Source organism: Ammodytes marinus (genome assembly GCF_949987685.1).
Source record: "Ammodytes marinus genome assembly, chromosome: 8".
Taxonomy (NCBI): Eukaryota; Metazoa; Chordata; class Actinopteri; order Uranoscopiformes; family Ammodytidae; genus Ammodytes; species Ammodytes marinus.
The window spans coordinates 27,325,287-27,348,895 of record NC_137212.1 but is presented as its reverse complement, the minus strand read 5'-3'; the positions used below and the strand labels follow the sequence as shown (position 1 = coordinate 27,348,895).

Here is a 23,609-nt window from a genome sequence, read left to right as displayed (position 1 = left end):
AAAGACGTAAAGCCCATACATCCACATAAACACAGATAGTAGTGCAGAGGTAAGATAGTTAATGGGGAGGAAACACCAGGGTGTACATATGGGTTTTGAGCCTTGATTTAAAGGCAGAAATGTAGGGGGAATCACATCTGTCAGGTGGCAGTTGGTTCCACAAGCACGGAGCAACTAGTGCAAAGTACATTTCTGAGAGTTGTGCCAGTGGCATGGCTGTATACGCTGGTCACCAAAAGAAAGTGATTGTCTACAGTAGCTCAGAAGAGAGTGACATCTCAATTCCACTTAACGACACCACTGATGAGAGTTCAGATGGCCAGAAAGATGATGATGGTGACTTTGTCATTGTGAGCTTTGCAGGCAAAACCATTAGATCTGCTAGGGCTTGTTTAAGAAAATTGTCCTTCAATCTTTGTCAACTATTTACTTTATTTACTTTAAATACACCTTAAATAACTAATTGTATTATGGATTTGTCTTGCATATCAGTTTATGAGATATATAGCAATGGCACAACTTACCCCATGGTATTCTCTCCAACCGCACAACTTACACCACACCGGGGGCAAGTTGTGCAACAAGACAACTTTTTTTCCGAAAGCTATATTTCTTCAACAGTTTATTCCAGATCCAAAGTTTGTATTGCCAGGGATGCACAACACCCTGAAATATATGTACATATTTGAGTTGGAGACTTTACTGTCAAGGCCTTACTTTAAAGTCACTTTGAGTGAAAAGTTGCACAACTTAGGCCACTCTCCCCTATATATAAAAATTAAATTAAAAAAACGGACGATTTAATCGTTATCGTAATTTTTCTCTGAAAATAATCGGCATCAGCACTCAAAATTCCATATCGGTCAGGCCCTAGTGTGTGTGTGTGTGTGTGTGTGTGTGTGTGTGTGTGTGTGAGTGTGAATCTTTTTTTCACAGCTGCTTCTTTTGCTGTGCATATATGGAAAAGGCTTTGTGCGGACCACAACCGTCACGTGACCTGTATTCTCAATGTTGGTTACAACACAGGCCTGAAAATCTATCCCATATCCATTTAGTCTTGCAGTGGTGCTATGTCAATTAGTGAGTTAAAACCTACACAAAATAATTAATCAACTCCTATGCTAGAGGCAACTTCACTGTGTGTGTGTGTGTGTGTGTGTGTGTGTGTGTGTGTGTGTGTGTGTGTGTGTGTGTGTGTGTGTGTGTGTGTGTGTGTGTGTGTGTGTGTGTGTGTGTAAACACTTTCGCTGGAGCTCCATCGGAATTGAGGGGGCACTGTTTTTTGCCTCATCTAAAAAAAACACATGGCTTGTTTTTCTCATAACCACAGCTAATCTAATAAATCAATCATGTATCATGAGAACACTTACTGTACATCATAAGGGAAGCCTCTTGCACTTAAGCCAACATTCTATGACACATATATGCATTAACTAGACAGGGGGGTTGAATGTTTATACACAACAAAAATTGTTATCTTGTTATGAAGATATTAATTCAATTACTAAATGATAAATATGCCATGCCTTCAGAGAATACTTTCTATAAATGTATAAATATAACAATAAAAAAAAATTAATTCAAAGAAGAAGTAAATACAAGGTGTTTGTATTTACTTAACAAAGTAACAGAATACACAATGTATAGTAAAAAAATAAAACCATCATAAAAATATGATTCAAATATTTAAATAAATACCCACACTATTCAACCAAGACGATCTGCATGCGAGGAGGTCGAAAAACACTTAATGTATGGGAATGTAAATATAAAAGACCTTTCTTTACTCTCACCACAACTACAACTTAGTTTTTCAGTCAGGTAAAATCTACATTAGTATTGTAATACTGTTGTGGAAAGGAGAGAAAATTATGTCAAGAACTCACCCAATTATGAACACAAAGTGATGGTGAGGACTGCAGGGCCAAACACCTGAAAAGAAACACAACACTATTAAACATCTCTAAAATCAGAAGAAATGTAACAAATAAATGAAGGTTTCCCAAGAGAAAATCTTTTAGGGCAGAATGGATCTGGGTCTTTAAACTGTCCCTTCTTGGGTTGCAGCAGCTGTGTGCTTGTTCCACATACAGTATCTCACTGCCTTTTGTTCAAATTCAGTTTACTTTGAGAAAGTTAGCATTAAAGTTAAACTCTTAACTCCTAAAGTGAAATACTAACTTTTGACTGCAGGGGATACACTCAAAATTATAATTGTGACTGAAATTTCTATTTCTGGTGTTGTGAATGTCCTACATTCTGTTTAGATACAGGTAAGGGTGGGGGTGGAATGATTTTTTTGTCTCCAGGGTCCCAACGATGTGTATTCCTCTTGCTGAGGAATTCTTTTGTTCTGATAAATTGACATTGTCAGTTTCCCACATTGCCACAGAGTTCCTTATACTATGGGGAGTAGTGGTGGGAACACACACGCTACATACGATTGGCGTCAGTCAATGTGACAGCTCTTGTGTTTTTTTTTTTTCCTTTTCTTTTGAGGGAGGTGGGGGTCTATTTTTCTAAATCTGAACTTCTAAGTCGAGGAAGCAGGAAGGAAGAGGAATTAATACACCTACACTCCCCTACTTCTCCCTTTAGAATGGCAAAAGTCTCTTTGTACCCACATCATAATTATGGGTGGGCGCCAGTTTGGGATCGTTATCCATGCCTCCAATCCATACATAATACAATGTTTTGAGCACGTGCAACTGACAACTAAGTTTTTTTCGCTGTTTTATTTCGCAGTGCTGATATTAGGGACCGTATTGCTTGAAGTGGTGGACTTTCTTCAAGCAGACACTTCCTATTTTCAGAGCCGGTGCTGTATTTTGTTGCAGAGGCGCGCTGAGTAGCCGAACACAGAGGAAGGGTAACCATCAGCCGGGGTGCTGGGGACACGTTCCTCCTGGGAAATGATCATGTTGATGAACCAGCTCTATTTGTGTCTCATGCATGCAGTCTGACACTTTATTTCAATCTAAATACAGTCTCCATTACCCCAGTCATTTCCCTGTGTTTACCTCAACTATCACCTTTTTGACTTTCCACTTTTATATGAGGAGTTTAAGTGTTGCGAGCCAGAAAGGGGTGAATACTTTGTGACCAGATAAAGAGAAGAAGAAGGCTGTTCTTTACAACTATCAGCAAATGTGGAAAAGTTTGCTTTCAGAATATTTTGGGTTAATGAGGATAATGATTTGAACGCACTTCCTCAGAAAACATTAAAATAACCAAATGAAATTGTAAAAAAAAAAAATCTTATAGGAATTTTTAGTGCAACAATGTGGTAAAATAAGCATAAAAGCATCAGATCGAAAAGAAAAAGTGGATTATTTGATTAAAAGAAAATCTATTTGCAGGAAGATTAATACTTTCAGTCGATTTTCAAGCAAAAGCACTAAACACTCTCTGCGTCTGGCTTCTACGATGCAGGCTTTCCTCTGCATTTTTTCACATTTGTCATCGCATTGCCTGAACTATTGATCAATTAAATTAAAAAGAAATTAAAATGTAAAAGAAGGGATTATTTTTTAGAAAGAAAGAAAATGTGTGGATATTGATGCATGATCTATCATTTATATAATGGAAAGACAGTAGCCAATAGATAGACCTAGATTGGTAGTTGGATGATCCTACCAGAGCAGACATTAGAGATATATCATAATTCATATATATATATATACTCTGCACATCAGGAAAACATGCACCACACAATATAAGGGTCAGTTCCTTGAAATGGTTTGTATCCTTCATAAGTGTTTTGAGATTTTGTATCTACCAATTACACTTCTTTTGTCAGAAGCACAGAGCATGGAAAGGTGACATCAGAATCTCCACAGCAACACATATAATCACAACACCCAGAGCTCATCGTCAGCAAGTGCCACCATCAAGGCCAAACTTATGCTGTTTACATGTACCAGAACCATTGTGCCGTCTGTCCATAAAAGCTCTGAATGAGAAAGTAACAGCTATCTGGGGGCCCTATTAGGTGCAAAGGAAATATGCCTCACTTCCTGTTTGCTTGTCTGACAATCAATTTAAATTGCTATGTGGTTTGGTATATTTTATTTTCACCTTCATTTACCCAGGGTAGATTTATCTAGTCCTAATATTTTTTTTAAAGAAACTCCATGTACAAAATACTCACTTCAGGAACCTTCTGGAACACAACAATAGCTAATACATACACTTTGTAGCTGCAAAACAACCATAATAATAGAAACGCCTGTATTCAAACCAGTACTACTCAATGTAGTTCCCTCTCCTGCTCATGAAATCTGAGTAACTTTAAAAAAAATACTTTAGTTTAAATACAGTATAACAAATAATCTGACCAATTGCTACGATGTGTCCTTGGGAAGTGGGAGACTAATGGCGCTTTTCCACCGCAAATGTAGCTCGACTCGACTCAACTCGACTCGACTCAACTTGGTTTGGTAGCAGCACGGGTCGTTTTCCACCGCAAATAGTACCTGCTGAACGTGGGCGGGGTCGTCGTAAGGGGCTGAAAGCCTACTCCGGAGCAAAGTAGCAGAGCAGAAATTGCGAGCAGTTGTTGCACTATTAACTGAACCAACCGCCAAAAACATGGATGAAAAATGTTTAAGAAATACCCCCCTTGTATCTGTTTGCTAAAAGAAGTAGAAGAATATTGCTACGGGCCATTAAAAGGGATGGTTGTTGTCCCGATGTGTGACTGTGTGGCAGAGTCAGCTGTAGGGATGCGTCACGTACATCATGCACGTAAACACGGGCATGATAAAGTTGACTGTTTAGTGCTTGTTTCAGGATACGTGTTTTCAAATGCAAGCCGTGTCTCAGCCTGAATATTTTATTGAGGTAATCAGTTCAGTCCGAGGCTTGTAATGTAATCGCTCGCTATCATGTCTGTCCCAGCTGGCTACTATTAGCCTAGCTGCTAGCTGCCCTACATGTCTCCTCTCGTATGATAAGTAACTTCCCCAACAACCAACACTGGGTGAGCTTAGCGAATATATGGAAAATAAATTCAGATCTGTGATGCAAATCAAATGAAAGAGAGCCAGAGAAGGCTGCACGCGGCGTAAATACACTCAAAAGTCCCGGAGAGTTGGGGAGAATAAACAACAGAATGAAGCCGGTAGTCTCTGGCCACTGATTGGCCAGACAATAGTCTCTGGCCAATCAGTGGCCGGCCGTCTGCCGACGTCACCTTTTAGCATCGGCTCAGCTCGCTTGGACCCTAGAGCGAGGCGATACCAAAAAAGCAGCCGCTACGTGGTACCAGGTACCATGAAATTGCGGTGGAAAAGCCAAAAATGCGAGTTGAGTCGAGTCGAGTCGAGCTGATACCATGCGGTGGAAAAGCGCCATAAATGTCACTGTTCTTGGAGTTACAGTCTGTAAGTGACAGATTGTGAGAAAAACAAAAAGGGTTTTCAGAATGTTCCGTCCAAAGACATCTGGGGACGCAGCCAGTAAAGAAGGATTTGTGTAACTAACTGATGATGACGTCAGACATTTGGGAGAGACAGGTCAGATGGGCTCATGGGTTTGTATGTGGGACCAAGTTGCCAACTGCAGCCAAGTCATTAAGTTTAAAGCAGAATTGAGTAGAATAGTAAATGTTGCTCACGCTGGTATTAGCACAGTTTATATAAGGCAGTGGTGGGCAAACAGCAGCTGTGTCGAATCTAGGCCTGCAGCAACAACAACAACAAATTGTGTATTGAACTGATGATGTTAAATACTGCCAGCACATTAAGTGAGGCCTTCAAATTGTGTGGAGATTAATTCAACAACATCAGTCTAACCAGCACAGATTTGTTTCTAAAAAAAACAAATAATGGGCCGTCTAACAGAGATGCGCTCTGGTGACGTTTTTTTCTGAGGAAAAAGTGCGTGTGTGCGTGCGTGTGGTAATTCAGCCAAAACTAATATTCCCCCCAATATATCAGGTGGCTGTTAATGAGCCGTGTGTCACAGATGCTGCTGCTGCTCTGTCTCCTCCTGACAGAGATAAAAAAATGTAAAAAAACAGGTGAAACTATACAGCCAAACTACAACAACTAACTTCCATTTGTTTGTACAACACTGGCATGCACCTGTACCTTTCACCCTATGCAGGAGCTTTTTTCACCTCCCCCCACTAATCTCTCCAACAACCCCCCCACCCCCCACCCCCGGGCAGGTGTATCACTGTTTGAACAACATCTGGCTTAGACTAAATCAAGTGTGAGAAGACGTAATGTTTATACAGCAGTAATATGACTGCACTAATGAATACAAGATACCCGAAGCTATATACAAATGTCCAAGTAAATACCGAAAAATGATTGCTATAAAAACTGTAGTAGAATGTGATCATTTTGAAAGAAATGTAATTAAAATACTGTGCCCATCAGAGTATCGCAATCTTACCTGGAATTCTATTCTATAGTTGGATGTGACCTTACACTGAATAACCATGCAGACATGGGGGGGGGGGGTGTACGTTACATTAAATCCAGTTAAATAGGTTATTCATAATGGTTTGCCATCACACTGTGGACACTCGCAAATGTTCAGGCATATTTTTTTTTAGATAGTCAAATAAAATGAGCCAATTTCCGTTCAATGCCAAATTCATTATGATAACTTAGGTGAAACAATTTTCAGCCTCGTAAGGCCAAGGAAAAAACCACAATGAGCTAAATACTTTAAATTATCAAAGCTATTAAAACATTCAGATAGAGCAATTTGCTATCAAACACAAGTGATCATCCAAGTACATTAGACCATTAACACATTTCTAAAGACCCACAATCTGTCAAAGAAATGTAATTTAGGGCCCTGAAAAGGTCTCTATTTATCAGGTTATGATGGACGGGCTTGAAAGAGAGAAACAAGAGCGCATGCGTCACACACACTCTCCTTTTAACTCATTTTCTTTTCAACTCCACATTCTGGTATTTCTATATATGCAGCGTGTTTGAATGCTCATGATGTCTTTTTTATTTTTTCAACAGCTGACCCAACATTTTTCTCATACTACCAACGTTGAGGTTGCAGGGGATCTATTCCCACTATGGATACATTCCTTTCTAAAGTGCTCCTAGAATGGACAGCTTGATTGGGCTCTTAATGTTTACAGCCTGAAAAGGGGAAGTCTAAAACCAATGAAAAATACATATCCCTGAAAAACACCTTGGCTTTTTCCCTGGGCTTTACGGTGTATTTATAACCACTTCTTCGCAGCAAAGTGGAAGGCATGTTCCAATTTCATTAGACCATGTTACCTTTCCTGAACTAGGTAGAGTACAGTATACCACTGGGCTTACAGGAGCCTGCCTCGGGGCAGACGGGAGTGCAGGGGAAAAACCCTTGATAGAAAAACAAGTGGCTTATTTGAATCAACCATTCACCTGATCCAAGAATACAGCCGGCTGTCACTTAAGAGGTGAGCAGGCTCCCAGGAGGAATTAAGCAGAGTGACTGTCAAAGCGTCACAGTTTGAATTTTTATATTTTACCGCTTGTGGATGTGCATACATGTGGTTCCATGAGGTGTACAATTTCCAAAATTCATAGTCCTGTACTGCATCTCCTGAGTCTCTGTCTCTAATCTCAGTGCTTTCCCCGACTTGTCATTCCTCACCTGCCCATAGGTTGCCTCCCTCCACTGAATTTGGCCTGACCGAGCCTTTTTCTGTGGGCCTGCTCCTGTCAGCTGTTTGTGTTGGCCCGTTGATATTCCAGTGTGTTCACTCCATACCTGCAGGCTGTTTACTGAGGCCACTGTAGCTAAACATGCGTTGCATTTGAACCCTCCCTCCAGTTTCCCCCATGACCCAGTCCCAAAGTCCACTGTCACGGACTCTCAGATTTTGACCACGGTGAACATGGAGAGCCCTCACACATCTGACAACAGACTTTTTCAACACTTTCTATAGGTCTGCATAACTTCAAATTGCCATAATAAAAGCTTCTCCTTATGGAAAATGGATACAGCGCTGGGTCGGATGTCATTGACAACTGTGTCACATTGCAAAACATATTTACCAGGTACTTATGCAGTGTCTATGTTTTTGACTGTTTATCACTTGCTATATTGCCAAAGAAAAAGTACGGTAAATGATTACAATTATAACAAAAACACTTTTTGGGGGGTAACTTTTAAATATTTAATGAATTTTGATCTTGCACTTTAAGCGGCTACGAGTAACATTTAAATATCTTTTAAACAGCCTCATGTTTCCTCTGATAATCATAAATTACCTTTAACAGCAAACGAGACCATCAGTGCAAAGAAAGACGTTTTTATATAGTTTTTATTACTGCTTTTGGTCTGGTCGCACACCCAGTCCGATTTTCGGTTCGCTCGTGCAGGCTCTATGGTCACATATCCGTATTGGTCGCAGATTTCAGTGTGGAGCAGCAACACGATTTGAGAAGCCTATCCCTCCAGGTGAGGGAAGGGGAGCGGGAGCCTTGTTTGAGACAGTTATTTGTCGTCATAATGACTGATAACGGGGCTGAACCATCTAAGAAAAAAAAGAGAATGCAATGAAGAAAAGCTAAAAGGGAGAGTGATATAGGCTACGGGCGGGACGAGGGCGTTGCCAAGCAACGTGTATACAATTTCACGAGAGCAAAACTAGACTGCAGTGTTTACTCCTAAATGAATGAGCGGTTGGTACTAACACAAAGTTTGCTTTGCTTCACCATTATCTGAAATAGTCATTATTTACATCAACAACACAAACACATTACCTCATCGTGAGTGATCCATACTAACTGCCGTCTCTCGTTCATTCGCTTTCTGTGAGGACACGTAATCTTTCAGCTCCGTGAGAGAGAGTAGTTGTGACGCTGCTGCATCAACTCATTGCAATCAGGTGTGTGTAGCACTGACTGGCATTAGTTGATGCAGTGTCAAAACCACTCTCACGGAGCCGAAAAGAGTCCTCACACTTTCAACACACGGACATGCACTATATTACGCCCTTCTCAGTTCACACTTGCACGTCTGGCACGAGCTAGAAAACAGCTTTGCGACAGCGGGCATCGTAAAAATACTACCGCTTTTGTCCAAAGGGGACGCCAACGTGCCATGTTACTCGTAGTGGCTTTAAGGAAACAAACAAGGCCCGCTCTTTACTACATAATGTATGTACAGTATGTATGGGAGCCAAAAAGTGTTGTCTCATATGCCTTACTTTTTCATTGAGGTATAATTACAATTTGAGTTGTCATCTCGTTTCTAAGTTTAGAAGAAGTATAGTAAGAGTATAGCAATCGCACAAAAACAAATCTAGGGCTCTTGTTTACATTCTTCTGATGCCTTTATAACAATTGAAAGTTGGGCCAGTGGAGGGATTTAAGAGTTTAGGGAACGCATCTAATGTACAAGATCTGTCTAACCTCAAACCTGACATGTACTCTCAACCTCCGCCTAAATCCCAAACAGGGAACTCAAATAACAAGCAAGCCATGTATAGAGTAAAGCCTATGTGTCTGTGCTTACAGTGACTGTAGTACTTGATCCACAATTCACGCTACATTCAATACAACTCACTAAGCCCCAGACCGTAACCTTCAACCTCCCATGTACTTAGAAAAAATATGCCATGAGAACAGTTTGGAAAAACAAAGACGCTTTTCTCTTTATGTTGTGACAAAAGTACAGACTTCACATCCACCTCTTTCTATTCATGTGTAACAGTATTATAGCAATGCTTTAAAAAGGTTAAATCTTACTGCATTAGTGCTCACACAGCATCAACACAGCATATATTCTGTGACAGTGCATGGGAGGCAGTGCGTTCCTGAAGGTTTCTTCCACTTTTACCCTTTAAAAAGGTGTCAAAATCACTTTGTCAAAATCAGTGAATTATCCCCTCATGATCAGCTACCTGTCCATATTGAGTGTGCGTGGAAATAAAATCCAGTGTTAAGACACAGCTCAAGTTCTTTAAACTATTATGTCGCTAGCTACGGTGGGCCCCTCTTGTTTATATACCCTTTGTCAACATACCCGTTTACAGAGTATAGGCTGTGAATTAACACCAGATTTGTTTTCAGCACGCACACAGTACAGACGGGTAGCGGATAGTGAGGAGATATTCAATGATTTTGACAAAAAGTGATTTAGACAACAAACCCTTTGAAGAGGATTTTTGGGGGAGTTTTTCCTCAGCCGAATCAAGGGTCTAAGGACAGAGAGTGTCATATGCTCGCTGTACAGACTATTAAGAACCCATGAGGCAAATCATTATTTCTGATGTTGGGATGCATAAACAAAAATTTACTTGACAAATTGACTTGACATTTAGTTAATCCTTGGTTTGTTTGTTTCCATATTCTGAGTATAATCAGTATGAGAAACTAATAGACTTATCATGAGACCATACAAGAGTAAGTTCATGTTGAGCTGACACCTCTAGGGATGGAGCCGATCCGATCCAATATCGGACTGACAACTCCGATTCTAAAAAAATATTTTAGAAATCTAAATTATTTTAACTATGAGATAAATTATCATTTGAAGACCATAGCTATCTGATATAGCACACATTAATATCAAAATGAGCAATTCAAAAGTTGAGTTCTGATGTTCTGCATTCAAACAGTTCAAAGCTGCTTAGATCCAATCCTATGCATTTGTGTATATTTGTTGCTCTTTTAAATTAGAATTGCTGTGTTGCTTAAGCCTTCCTAACCTTACACATAACATTGTCACCAATAAACACCAAAAAGAAAAACTCTGGTTTTGCTCTCACATGATCATGGTCATCAAATATTGTGAGAGAAGTGCAATGCTAAAGGGTTGGGGTAAGGGTTAGGAAAGATTTTGGTTAATAAAAAGGCAAACACTAATTGCCAAGATGATGAAATCAGTCCGACAACATGAACTGCCTGGGTTCTGACGAGATACATAAAGCTCAGAGCCTCAAATCTCTTTCAAAGTATAATTCAATCAAACCAATGGACTTAAGTTGTTCCTGCAAGATGTGTAAGAATGGCTCCTGTAAAGGAAAAACTCGTTTTCCACAGATTTGGCCTTAATTCAAAGTGCATGTTATCCTGGAAAGAAGATACCACACCTACACACATTACACTCACACAACACAAAATGGTGTCCTGGAAAATAAATTACCAATTACGCCTCTATTTTGCATACAAACCCTAAAGATTCCAAAAAAAAGTCCAACATCATAGACTTCCTTGATGTAAGGATGCATGGAGGGGTGAGTGTGAGGTTATATGAAGACTTGGTACCACAGTGCCAAAACAGAGACAGTGACTTCCAGCCAAGAGAATGATTTGGGTCAGTAGGTAATTGCATTCCTGGACCACGGGGGACTTGTTGGCAATTAATTCTGCCAATGAGCCACATGAAATATGCACATATACAGTGTGCCAGTAGACTGATAACTGTAGCTCTCTTAAACATAGCTCTCTTTCATGGAGTGATGGGGAGAAATGTCTGCTGCCGACACCCAGCCACTCACAACTACAATGACACAATAAGATTGTGTGGCAGAAGTGTTGGGCCTCAAAAGTCTTGCTCAATATACCTACTCTGAGTTCCTACAGTATATCGGCTTTTACAAAACTGATACGGTGACACGTCAGGCTTTATCAACCACTTCAAATGTTTTTATCTCTCAGAAGGTATCCCAGGGGGCGCCCATAGCTCAGTTGATAGGGCGTCCCCCCGGGACAACGCCCCGCAGTTGACCCGTGTTCGAATCCTGCCCGGGTCAGTTCTCTGCATGTCCTCTACTCTTTGCCCCATTTCAACACTGTCTCGCCAATCTGTCTAATAACGCAAAAATGCCCAAAAGATCATCTTAAAAAAAAAAAGTATCCCAGAGCCAGGCCAAGCCTATTCCTTCTCTTCTCTTATTTTCCTCCAGAAGGAAAAAATACAACTACCGTAGCTTTAAAAGGGCCATTCACAATATTTTTTTAACCCCTACCACTTCTCTGTTGGTAGCTGATATCCCGTAAAAATTATTTGCAGTATCCCTTTTCCATCAAGAGTGCTTTGTATGCATAATGAATACTAAACACTATTTTCTACTTTCACTTGTTTAAGTTAAATTATATATTATATTTACATTGAAAGTATAACAATCTTGTCACACTAACCATGTCCACTGACATCCTTCCTTTCATCATTCTTATCTGGTTATGTGGTTTTCTGTTGACATGTTTTGGCACATCAGTGATGGCTGTGTGTTTTGCCAACAACATGCTTCAGTAATTTGAGCGGTCTTTAGAGGCTGGCATCTGTCAATGCAGGCCAAGCAAGTGTATCAGTCACATTGTGTACAAAGTGTCCCATGAGCCTCCAGCTTCTGCCTAATCTGAGATTAATCAGTTAGTGGCATCTGACCCCTATATGATACGGGGCACCAAGAAAATGTCACTATACTGGCATCATCACTCCACTGTCATTACGATAACCTTAAAGATTAACTGTTGTTTACTGCTCACAAAAGTGTTTAACAGTAACTCACCAAGGAGAATGTAAAAAAGGGGTTTGGGGTTGAAAACCTAAAAGGTGAAATCAGATACAATGCAAAGGTAAATATTTTGAACTTGGAACTCCTTCAGACACTCAATCAGTCATAATACTGCTGCCTCTATAATGGCTGTCCAAAAACTGTGTTGATTTTTGAAGAAGGAAGCATGAAGCAATTTGGATGAATTATCTTGATTTTGATTTTACAGGGTTTTCAGATATTAAAAATCTGATTTTTTTTTCCATGATAATCATTTAAAAGCACTTCAGAGACGGTGAATGACGTTGGAATAGCGTCGATACGGAGGCTCTGAAACTCTGAAGTGCTATTTTATTTCATAGTAACAAAGGAAATTTGAAATTGGGGGCTAAAGTTAAAGTAATGATTGTAGTACACTTCTAATAAGACCAATTTTAAGCAAAAATGAGTCGTACGAAATGACAAACTTGAATTTGAGAGATCTTGTGAGACATAACAAATGGCAGCAGGCAGAAAGAACTAACAGACAGAAGTAAGGAGTTCCCGGCCAGTAATATGAGGCCTTTCCAGAGGGAAATCTGGGCTCAACAACAAGAAAGAAAGCTTTCCTGAAAAAATTTGCAGATGTGCACATGAACCATTAAGCAAATGATACTTTTTCTTATGAAATGAATCCTGAAATTTTCCAGATAGGACATAAAGTGTCTGATGCATCTCCTCACATACTATCAGTAAGCCACCAAGAAGGATGGTCGTGACATCATGCATTGGGTGAGGGGGAATTTATTTGTATTGGATAAAGAAACAATAAATGCAGGCAAGTCTCGAGGTGAACCGCCTTCAAAGTGCCGAAGACCTTAAAACTGTGGTGATGATTTATGTTCACACACAATACTGGCCAGCACCAGCATGCAAAGCCAAGTCAACACAGAAATGGAGGGACCCAGCCAAAAACCTTGGAATCTATTGAAAAATAATACGTCTGAGATCTGTTATTTATTGACTCACACTATCCAAATTGACTTGGAAAATAAAAATAAAAATCCAACTTAAGACTGGGAGAACATTCCAGAATTCAGAAGCAGCTCCTGACCTATAAAAGAGGAATTAAAGCTGTTCAAGTTGCTCAATATGCTACTAGAAGGTATTTGCTTGCTTTTGCGTCTCAATTCTGAAAAAATAAAAACAGCAAAAATTCCAAATTTGTAAATTCATGTTTAAAATAAGCCATTTATTTCATTGTTGATGCCCCTATGGCCATGAGAGAAGAAACAGAAGCTGCACCACCACCACCACACGTGTTTACTTGCTAATCTCAGTGTTCAATCTGCACAGGGGAAAACTCTCAACGGTAAAGAAGGAAAAAAATAGCTTGTTTGGAAGGCCTCCTCAGGGATAGAGTAATCAAGAGTTAAAGACAAAAACAGAAAGTAATCAAACCCCTTAAAGTGATTCTCCGTAATAAGAAAGATAATCTCCTCCACTTTAGCTTGATTCTCCCCAGCTCAGTCGGATCCTCGGTGTAATTGCTCTTGTTAATCATGCCTTAATTTGTTGACGAGATTCATTTGGAAAAGACTCGCCTTGGAAAAAAAAACATACAATCTCTCCCAAGCATAGGGATGCCAACGTCTTGAAATTAAGGAGCCGCAAAGTAGAGTGAGAGCAGATTAAGTCATTTTAAGAGTGATGGGAGTTGCCACCGGAGACTGATGTAACCAATGATGGGTTTCTGTCACTGCTAATTGAACCAGTAGAGCTTTTTTTGCCTTATGTGTCTATCTCTCAGACAACAGTTCAGCTTTGTAAAGCCTGTTAAAGAGAGGTCACCGCAAGATCAGCTGTACAGATAAAGTCTCATCTCCTTAGACTTTAAGGTTGGTATGGTTCACTGTGTTCAGCTCAGACCCAACACATTGGTTTGCTTGGCGCTCAAGCCTTGTCCCTTTAGAGATAGTACGATGGTAAAAACACTGATTTCAGGGATGGAATGTAATAATTAAATGGCAATACAATGTGTTTCACATGTGCTGCTGTCCTGTCCTCCTCTATCCAGCTTCAATAAATATTGCTGCATAAGTCATCCCAGTCTGCTGAGAAATTCTTTCGCCTGAGCTGACCTCTGACCCCTTAAAAATCCCCAACAAAGTAACTAGGCCATCCCATGGGCCATCCAAGCACTAGATGTGTTTTTTTTAGTATTTGGACACATAAATATTTCAGCCAATTAACTGAAATGTTCCCAATTCGTGAACTGAAATGAAACAAAATTCATGGCAATACATCCAATAGTAGTCAAGACATTTCACTCAAAAGCACAAATTGCTACAATGTAGAAAATTCCAAAATAATTTGGGCATCAATGTTACATTTTAACATGTTCATCACTCATAGCAGCAGCTTAAAGAGAAATATGTTTTGCTTATTGGCTTTAGTGAACTGTAATGCTGAGCCATGTTCCCAGAAGAGCAACTCATAAAAAGGTGCCATATAGAAAGACCCATAACACAGCAGTTAATAATGTCTGAGATGTGGGTTTAGGTTTTAGTTTGTGTTTAGAATCAGTACTGTGAACAAAAAACAACAAGATAAAAGTAATTAGATAATCACAGCACGCCATCGCTAAAGTCCGCAGCACTAGCTCTTCAAGAGTAAGGAAAATCATTTAGCCCTTCCCTCTGATACTACTGCCAGGCACCTGCCACTATGTGTTTGAAGTGTAAAAGTACAAGCCAGGAGGAAGATCAGACCTGTACAACTGTAGATATCAGTTACAGTGGCGGTCTGCAAAACCAGATGTCTTCCATGACCCGAGCTGCCCCACACACACACGCGCACCATTTTCTATCCTACAAAATCTATTCAGTTCAGTCAGACACCATGTATTTGTGTCCTTTCCCCTTTATCTATAACTTCCTCCAATTACTGACATACAGTTGTATAAAATTCCTTTATTTCACTATATTGTCTTAATGTATTGGTTTTCTACATTTGTGTGATTTTCTTTATACATTTGATAAAGCGAAATTCACTGCCTGAAACTTCTTCAGTACATTTGTTGCATATGACAATGACAGATAAAATAACTTTGAACTGTCTTTAGAGTCTCACGGTCATCCAATGAATAAATAAATGATTTATCTGCAGTGTTGATTTAGTCCAAATTTTTTTTTAAGTGTCCCAAAATATGTGGGGAGCTGTTAAGATCAAATATCAATTCCCTGCCTTTTCCACTTGTGCAGATGCACTGGAACACTGTGTGTCGGAGTTGCCTGATGCAAGGAAATAGCAATGGCATCTCCTTTGCGCCACTCAAACTTTCAATCAAGCAGTGACAACAACAAAAAAAAACGTGACAAGTTCCCCACACAAAGTTCCCCACAAGCCTGTCTAAAAATTCATGGTTTTGGACAATGTAAAAAAAAAAAGACATGGAAGTTTTAGCTTCTTTCAACTTGTATGAGTATAATATACATGGTAAAATTGCATTCTCCTACAATGAAGAAAACATTTTAAAATGAACAATGAGCATAGAAGGATACTCACAGTTTCTCTCTAGTTCATTCAAACCCAGCAAAACTTCTAGCTCCACTAAATGGCAGTCACTAGGAAGACTCCTCTCTCACCCCTAGAAAGCCTTATGCAGCTGAAATGACTCACATCCCCTCTCCCAGCCTCTGTCAACCATCATGGAGGAGGTAAACATTTCCAAATATGGAGAAAATATGAAGACGCTATTGAGGGCAATATCAGTTTGGTTTGCTTTTAACTTGGAATGCCATACTCTGTGAGCCAGAGTCACTCAGCCAGAGCCAGTTCTGTGGTGCATACCTTTCACTAGGAAAAATAATGATGACTGCAGAGAGAACTTTTCACAATCGCTTTGGGTTCGCTCTGACCTAAGATGGGTAACACAGTGAGCCTGCAATAAAAGCTCCATGTGTATACAGTCAGTGGAGAGAAAAGAAAAGGTAGATTACAATTGTAAATGGGAATACATTAGAGGAATGTGGAGAAATACACATATATATATAAATATTTATATATACATGTATATGAAACGCTTTTTGTGTTCCTGTTTTAAACCAAGGCCAGATTAGAGGGTAAAGACAGTGCATTTGCTGCAAAGAAGATGTCTTGTAAAACAGATTGTCTTCAAGTGATTAAGAGTGTATAATTAAAGTCTGATTACTCCCCGGTGTGTGGTGTAGGTCAGCAGAGATCACGGTAATATTAAGAGAGAACATTACACCGCCTAGCCCTGTCCTGGATTGGAATTGTTTCCAAGAGCAATTTGTCTTGAAAGGCTCCTTTCCTCAAACAGCACAACCCACCCCGTCCAGATTCCAAAAAGGAGCGGACCACAGAGGAGGACTGAAATTCTGATATTTTCATGATACTTTAAACAACTTTCATTGTCAATTAACTAACAGTCTACGCTTTTTTTCTGTTATCTTTCCCTAATTCGTAAGAAACAGTCATGAGAATTCCTGGAACTTTTCCATGAAACATTTGTCTGGCACATGAGATAAAAGTCTGTTCCAATGAAAATGTGATCAGTGGAAGAAAAATCATCAAAAAAAGGTAAAACTATTTGGAATGTGATTTTAATTAAAGCCAAACTCTTAAAAAGACATAATCACGGCATATTTTGGAAGCGTATGAAACGAGCCGACTGAATAGGGTGAATGTGGCTCTAATGTCAATGCGGCTATAAGAGCTTAAAAAAAAACATAAAAGATGTGAAGACTTGGCTGCTTAGCGTTTGCTTACTTAAAATGAATGAGATAAAGCATGTTGTATTGAATAAGCCCGGCTATGAGCCAGATGAGATACATGATGACACCACATGCTTTGTGACTGTACTGGACTGGATGCTTATGCAGCAATCTGCCTCCAGAGTTAACATATTCGCCGCTTGCTGCATGTTATTTCTGGCCACCTTCTTTAGATAATAAATGTTACTGCTTCTTTCTAATTGAACCACCTTAGATTATTTTTTGATAACTTGTAGTCTTCAGCCCAAACTGACACTGTCTCAAGTGACATCATACGAGTAAACTGAGCAGACACGCCCTGGAGCCACAAAAGGCTTAACACAACTTTGTTCCCATATTTAATATAGTAGTAACCTACTTCACCTTTACCTCGCCACAGTACTTTGAACATTGCCTAACACAAAGGGGACACTACACCTGCCTGCTGTACAAAAGCTCACCAGATATATCACAGCAATAAGAAGTTTATACGAATTCTCACTAAAACATTCACCGTGCAACTCAATGGATTACTATCAGGTACTCTTTCGTGCTTAGCCCTTGGCCCTGAGTCTATATATTAAGGGAGGGGGAGTGGACACCACTTTCTATTTTGGCATACAGTACAGTTTGTTAGCCAGTGAGCTAACCAAAGCTAATCCAAGTCAAGGAAGTGGAGAGGCTTCTGCACTGTGACAAATTCTATTATGTAAAATACAGCCAGAGAGATGAAGACTGTTCAGACAAACAGACCACCACATATTCTAGTGGGACAGAAGTGATCATTGAGAAGGATTTTTTTTGTATGACTATAATTCTGCCTTTAAGATAAACCTATATGCATTTGTGTATATTTCTTGCTCTTTTAAATTAGAATTGCTTAAGCCTTTCTAGCCTAATACATAACATCACCACCAACAAAAAAATGTATAACAATTATGATATTGTATCGGACAGTATCGGTATCGACCGATATCCAAAACCCAGATATCGGAATCGGATCGGAACTAAAAATAGTGGATCGGTGCATCCCTAGGTTCATGCAGTTATGCAAGGTACACCAACTTATATTGTACATTCATTTTCAATATGTTTAAATAAATATGTACAGGCTTGTTTGGTTTGCGGTGCAGAACTTTCACTTTTATTTAAGAAGTATTTTATTTATTGGAGACTTTGGTTGTATGCAGCAGTTTTTTCTTTTCTATACTGGAAAATACCTTTAGGCTGCAATTCTGCACACATTTTTCCTCTTAACTGAGAACCGTACCGTACAGAACAGAACCGTGACTTAAAAACCGAGGTACGTACCGGACCGTGACTTTTGACCCCTAATAGTAGGTGGCAGCTCACTTTGACTTGGTCATTTTAAAAGTAGCTCACAAGCTGAAAAACAGTGGGCACCCCTGGCCTAGGCTCTCTAAAAGGGCATGTTGCTTTCTACAGTGGGCCCCCCTTTTTACCCCTTTTGTTAACATGCCCATTTACAGATCCTGGGCTGTGTACAAACACCAGATTTTTTGTCAGCACACACACAGTACAGACAAGTCGCGGGTCATTAGGAGACATTCAGTGATTTTAACAAAAAGTGTTCTCCAGAAATGCTGGCCCAACCTTTAAAGCACTAAAACAGGACCAACACTCAGTATACAAACACATGTACAATACAGCAACGTACATTAAAAGCCTGTCTTACCTTTCCTCCTCTCTGGATGTATGGGATTTCAGGAAGCCTGTTGAAGCAATGCCCTTTACTGTATGTTGAAATCTGTTGAGATTGAGAAAGAGACAAAGGGTGCGTCAGTCAAATGGATAACCTGACTAAAAATGTGTTCACGCCAGCATGGTTATCGGGGCATGTCAACTCCAACAACACGTAGATCTTTTTTTTATTTCATGCCTTGTAATAAAATGAACCTCATCAGACTCCTATAATTCTTGTATGAACCTGGGTGTAAATTGTCCATTTAAATTGGAGTCTATCATTTATCACCAGGCACCTGTCACAGCCTTTTGGATTTCCCTGCAAGGATATAGTCAAATGTAAACTATGCTGACGAGTGACACCGTAGAATATATTTTAACACAGAATAACAATTATTTAGTCTGGAGAAAAGAGTAAAAAAATTGGTCCAATTTTACAAAACAATGATGATCTGATCTTTTATACAGTATATAAGCATAAGATCAGCAGTAATATACTGTAATTATCAACAATGTTATATTAATTTCCTCATTGTTGTCTTATTCTTGATAACTGTATAGAGAATGTGATTTAAAAATATGACTAGATGTCATACCACATCTTGACATTGATTTTCACTTAAAGTATTCTTGTGATCATGTAACACTGATGATTATAAAGCTTGGGCCATGGAAAAAAAATATTATTAGCATTGTGTTGCTTATCTCAGTATTGAATACGGAAGACTTATCTGGGTGGTTTAGTTTTGCAGAGTTTGGCGAAGATGTGCATATACTTCCTCTCTCATTATTTGAATGCCACAAATTCTGTGATGAACCTTGTAATGATGCTAGCTATAAGTTGCCAAATAAAAACAAAAACAACGTGATATAGGCATTATTATAAATCGGTCATCAGCCAACCTGTACTATAAATATCGATATCGCATAGCATCAGCCTTTGGAAAAACCCATGTCTGTCGACCACTACTAACACTTTCTATTCATTCGTTAGACATTTGATTACGTACAAAAGACTCCCTGAGGAATATACTTCACTTATGAACGAGTCAGTCCCGTGAGAATTATGCAGATATTGTGCAGGACTGTTTAGTAGTCCACATGGATCTGAATGAAAGACCAGACAACACTTTTGTTGTGCAAAGCAGCCGACTACATGTCACACCCCTACCTGAGAGCACAGCAGAAATGTTAAGCGGGCACAGACATGTCCATGCTATGCTCTGTATATTGTTTCGTTACCTGAGAGAATAGTCAACATGTCCTTGCTATTTTTTTTCCAACACATTATTTTGACAAAAATATAAAATATTGGAAATAAGTGGATATATTTATCAATAGATTATTATCAATTAATTGTCTTATTTTGGTAGCAGCGGTACACATTGATAAAGGAGATGTGTCCTAGCTAGCATATTTCTTTGGATTAGAAAGAGCTACTTGGGAAAGAGTTTAAATATAATTTTATTGTGAAGATGATTTTTTTTTTCATCTAGATGTTCAGTGGAGTCTTTGTAGAGGTTTAAGTGTTGTTCAATGACTTTCTGGCAAAAGATTACCAGGTACTTTCTTTGGTAAATTGAATGGTTAGCTCTGCGGATCAAGTGTAATAGAAACAAATAAAAAAGGTACCAAGAGTCCAGACCATAGATAGTAAATAATATGGATGTAGCATCCGGGCTGACCTCAGTTACACGGCATCCAATAATCCTGGTTTGTGCGCATCGCCATTTTGTGAGATTTTTACTCCGCCTCAAGTCGGGGGGAGGGAGATAGCTGACGTATACCTCCGAGGCAAAGTGAGGGACAACGGGCGGAGAGCTGTCACTCAAGTGATCGCGCCAATACATTTTAACCTCCAAAAGAATAAAAACTAGAGTGGTCCAAAAAAATAAATCACCCCCCTCAGAGTTGTGATGGAGATATGAACTAAACATACAGACTAGAATGGTTTTTTGATCCAGGCCTGAAATAGGTTTAATAATGCTGTGAAAACGTCATGTTTAACATTGGAGTCAATGGAAACGGGCTCTCTTCTGCATACAGCCCCCAGTGGCACTTCCTGGTTACTACAGTTGTGGTCACTTCCTTATTAGATGCTGGTAAAAATCGCTGAGGTTGGGGCTTGGTCCAGACTTAGAATGCATTATAGATACGGCACATTAGCTCCTAGTTGTGTGGTTACACTCACAAAAGGTGAGACTTTCTGAAAGCCCACTGTCTTGACATCAGGGTTGTACTTTCAAACTGTGCATTTTGTTGGTAAAACTGCTGCTGTTCCTTCCAACAACGAAAAAAGAAAAAAAAAAGGACATCCTTATTAAAATATGCCAAGAAACACAAACGGTAAAATAACTTTGCCTAAACCTACAGGGGGTCGGTCTCAAAGGCAGATGAGGGCCGCGTTCATCTTTTTAACTTTAACATCATCAACGCTGTCAAACGAGTCCCTTTTTAACCAGACATTTTAAAAGATAGGCCCGTTTAATGTTGCCTGAGACTTAGAGATGTGTCAGAGCGACGCAGATGTATTCAGTTTGATGGCAGCACTCTCGGGGGAACCTTGGTGTTATTGATTTGAAATCCGACGTCTTGAGTCAAAGTTTGAATTTTAGCCTTTTGAAGAAGAAAGCGAGACTTATTTCTCAACGTCGGGCTACATTCTACGGCAGAACAATATCTGTCGTATGGACCAAGGTTCTCTCTCCCCTTCTTCCCCCCTTACAGAAGAGGAGGACAATTGAGATTTGTAATGCTGGTTACATCAGGCAGGCAGGTAGGTAGGTAGACAGTTAAGTCATCTGAGTCAGTATGACTATGAGATCTACAGGAAATCTGGAGGCAAGAAGCAAAATGCACACACAACTCCACAAGAAGTGTGATGATTTGAGTAACAATCGATACTAATAAATAAGACTGGAGTATGTCTATTATATAGAAATAGCTGGGATTTGTTGGAAGTATTGGTTCTCAAATTAACAATATTGAACATGTCCTTTTACGAGACATTTAAATAGGACAACTTTACCTACTAATGTCAATTCTTTCAGAGGTGAGGTGAACCTTCTGTGGCATGGTAAGTGGTCAAGACACAGGCACAGCACATGAACATGGGTCAGTTTGGTGCTGCTGAGATGAGTCAGTATAAATGAATGACAGACAATAACCTAATCAGGTTCTGTATTAAACTGAGTTAGGCCTACCACCAAAGGTGAGCAGGAGCCGGACTCTGCTGTATTTGTGAAAGGTCACCTGTGGGTATTTAAATCAGAGCTCAACCTTTGGGTGGAGTCAGGTACAGTCTGTTTTGTGTGTCACAAATGAAAACAGGGTCTTGGCTCCACTGTAGCCTAACTAGTCAACTTCTTTATGGGCTTAATGTTACTGTAGGCTGGCTATCAACAAAAGTGTACACAAACTGTACACAATTAGTTATGCTGTTCAATTGATAGACTACAGAAGTCACAAGAAGCCTACCAACAGGAAAGCCAGTTTACACTAAGTGAAAGAAAAAGACCGACATTAAAACAAGCTTACTTAACAACGTGGCGACGTGTTGCCGTAAACAAGTGGGTGCCATAGGCTATTTCATACCATTCATAGGCTTATAGGGGCCAATGTATAATCTCTTTAGCGACGACGCCAAAACTAGCAACTTTAGTTAGCTGACAGTTATTCCTGTAACGGGACACTTCCGCTTATAGGCGCTTATGAGACCCCTTAGTAAAATACAGCGACATTATATTCTCTGCATGTATATCTATTTCTCGGCTCTCATGTTTCAGACAGTGACAGTCTGTCTTCCGCATTGCTCAGCAGCAGACCACTTGGCTAAAAACAGACACAGCAGAGAGACGCCCCAGTGTCCCCTCTTGGCGAAAACTTGACGGTTCACAGTGGCTTCAATATTCTTTTTTTATACAATACGTGACCGAGTCACTTCTCACCACTAAGCTAGCGACAAAACGGAGCTTTGTTTAGTTTCCTCGTGTAACATTAGCACCGGCCAAGGATACCGTCCAGCGAGTCCACGCCCTCGCTGTGAACCAAGTCCGAGCCACAGTTAAAACATTCATATTCTTTAGCCCCAACAAGGCCGAACAAATGAAAGACGAGCTCCTCCGACAACTGTGTTATTATCAGTTGCAAACCTTCCAAAAGATTAACATAGCAGCCAGGTAAATCACAGATGCAGTTCAAAGCGTGAGGGAGAGTGCTCGTTAGTGTCGCTTACCTCGCTTTCTAGGAAACATAAGAGAGGTTCAAATCCCACCAAAAAAAAAGTGAAACTTCTTGATCCAAATTCTGGGAGAGTTGTAGGCAGTGACGTCACGCCGTGAAATTCCAGCCGTCGTCTCAGTTCAGAGGTTTGCCCATGTAAGGCAGCAGGCCAGCGGTGTCAGCCAGACACAACAGCCACAGGGATGCAGGGACACAGGAAAATATGTGTTGGAATGCGTATTATTTTTCATTTATTTTGTTTTAAGCTAAACCAGGTGACTTAGCCTATATGCCCTAATAAGCCCCTGTGGCCCAACTGTTTATAATTTAAAGTTGTATTCACTCAAACTTATAGATAACTATATTTCCTCCATAGCCTATACAGGATGCACACCTGCCAAATGCATCCACATTTAAATAGCCATGCAATGCATCCACAGTAGGCTATACCTTGT

General features: G+C 39.8%; 1 protein-coding gene across 1 annotated transcript in view; it reads right to left on the bottom strand.

The window, feature by feature from the left end:
• lpp (LIM domain containing preferred translocation partner in lipoma) overlaps positions 1-23,298 on the bottom strand; it is a 157,928-nt gene extending 134,630 nt beyond the window's left edge. The window contains exons 1-3 of the mRNA XM_080032954.1: positions 23,168-23,298; positions 18,926-18,997; positions 1,887-1,932 (exon numbers count right to left, since the gene is read on the bottom strand). The gene's annotated coding sequence lies outside the window, so the exon portion shown is untranslated. The remainder of the gene's footprint in view (positions 1-1,886; positions 1,933-18,925; positions 18,998-23,167) is intronic.
• Positions 23,299-23,609: the final 311 nt, after the last annotated feature.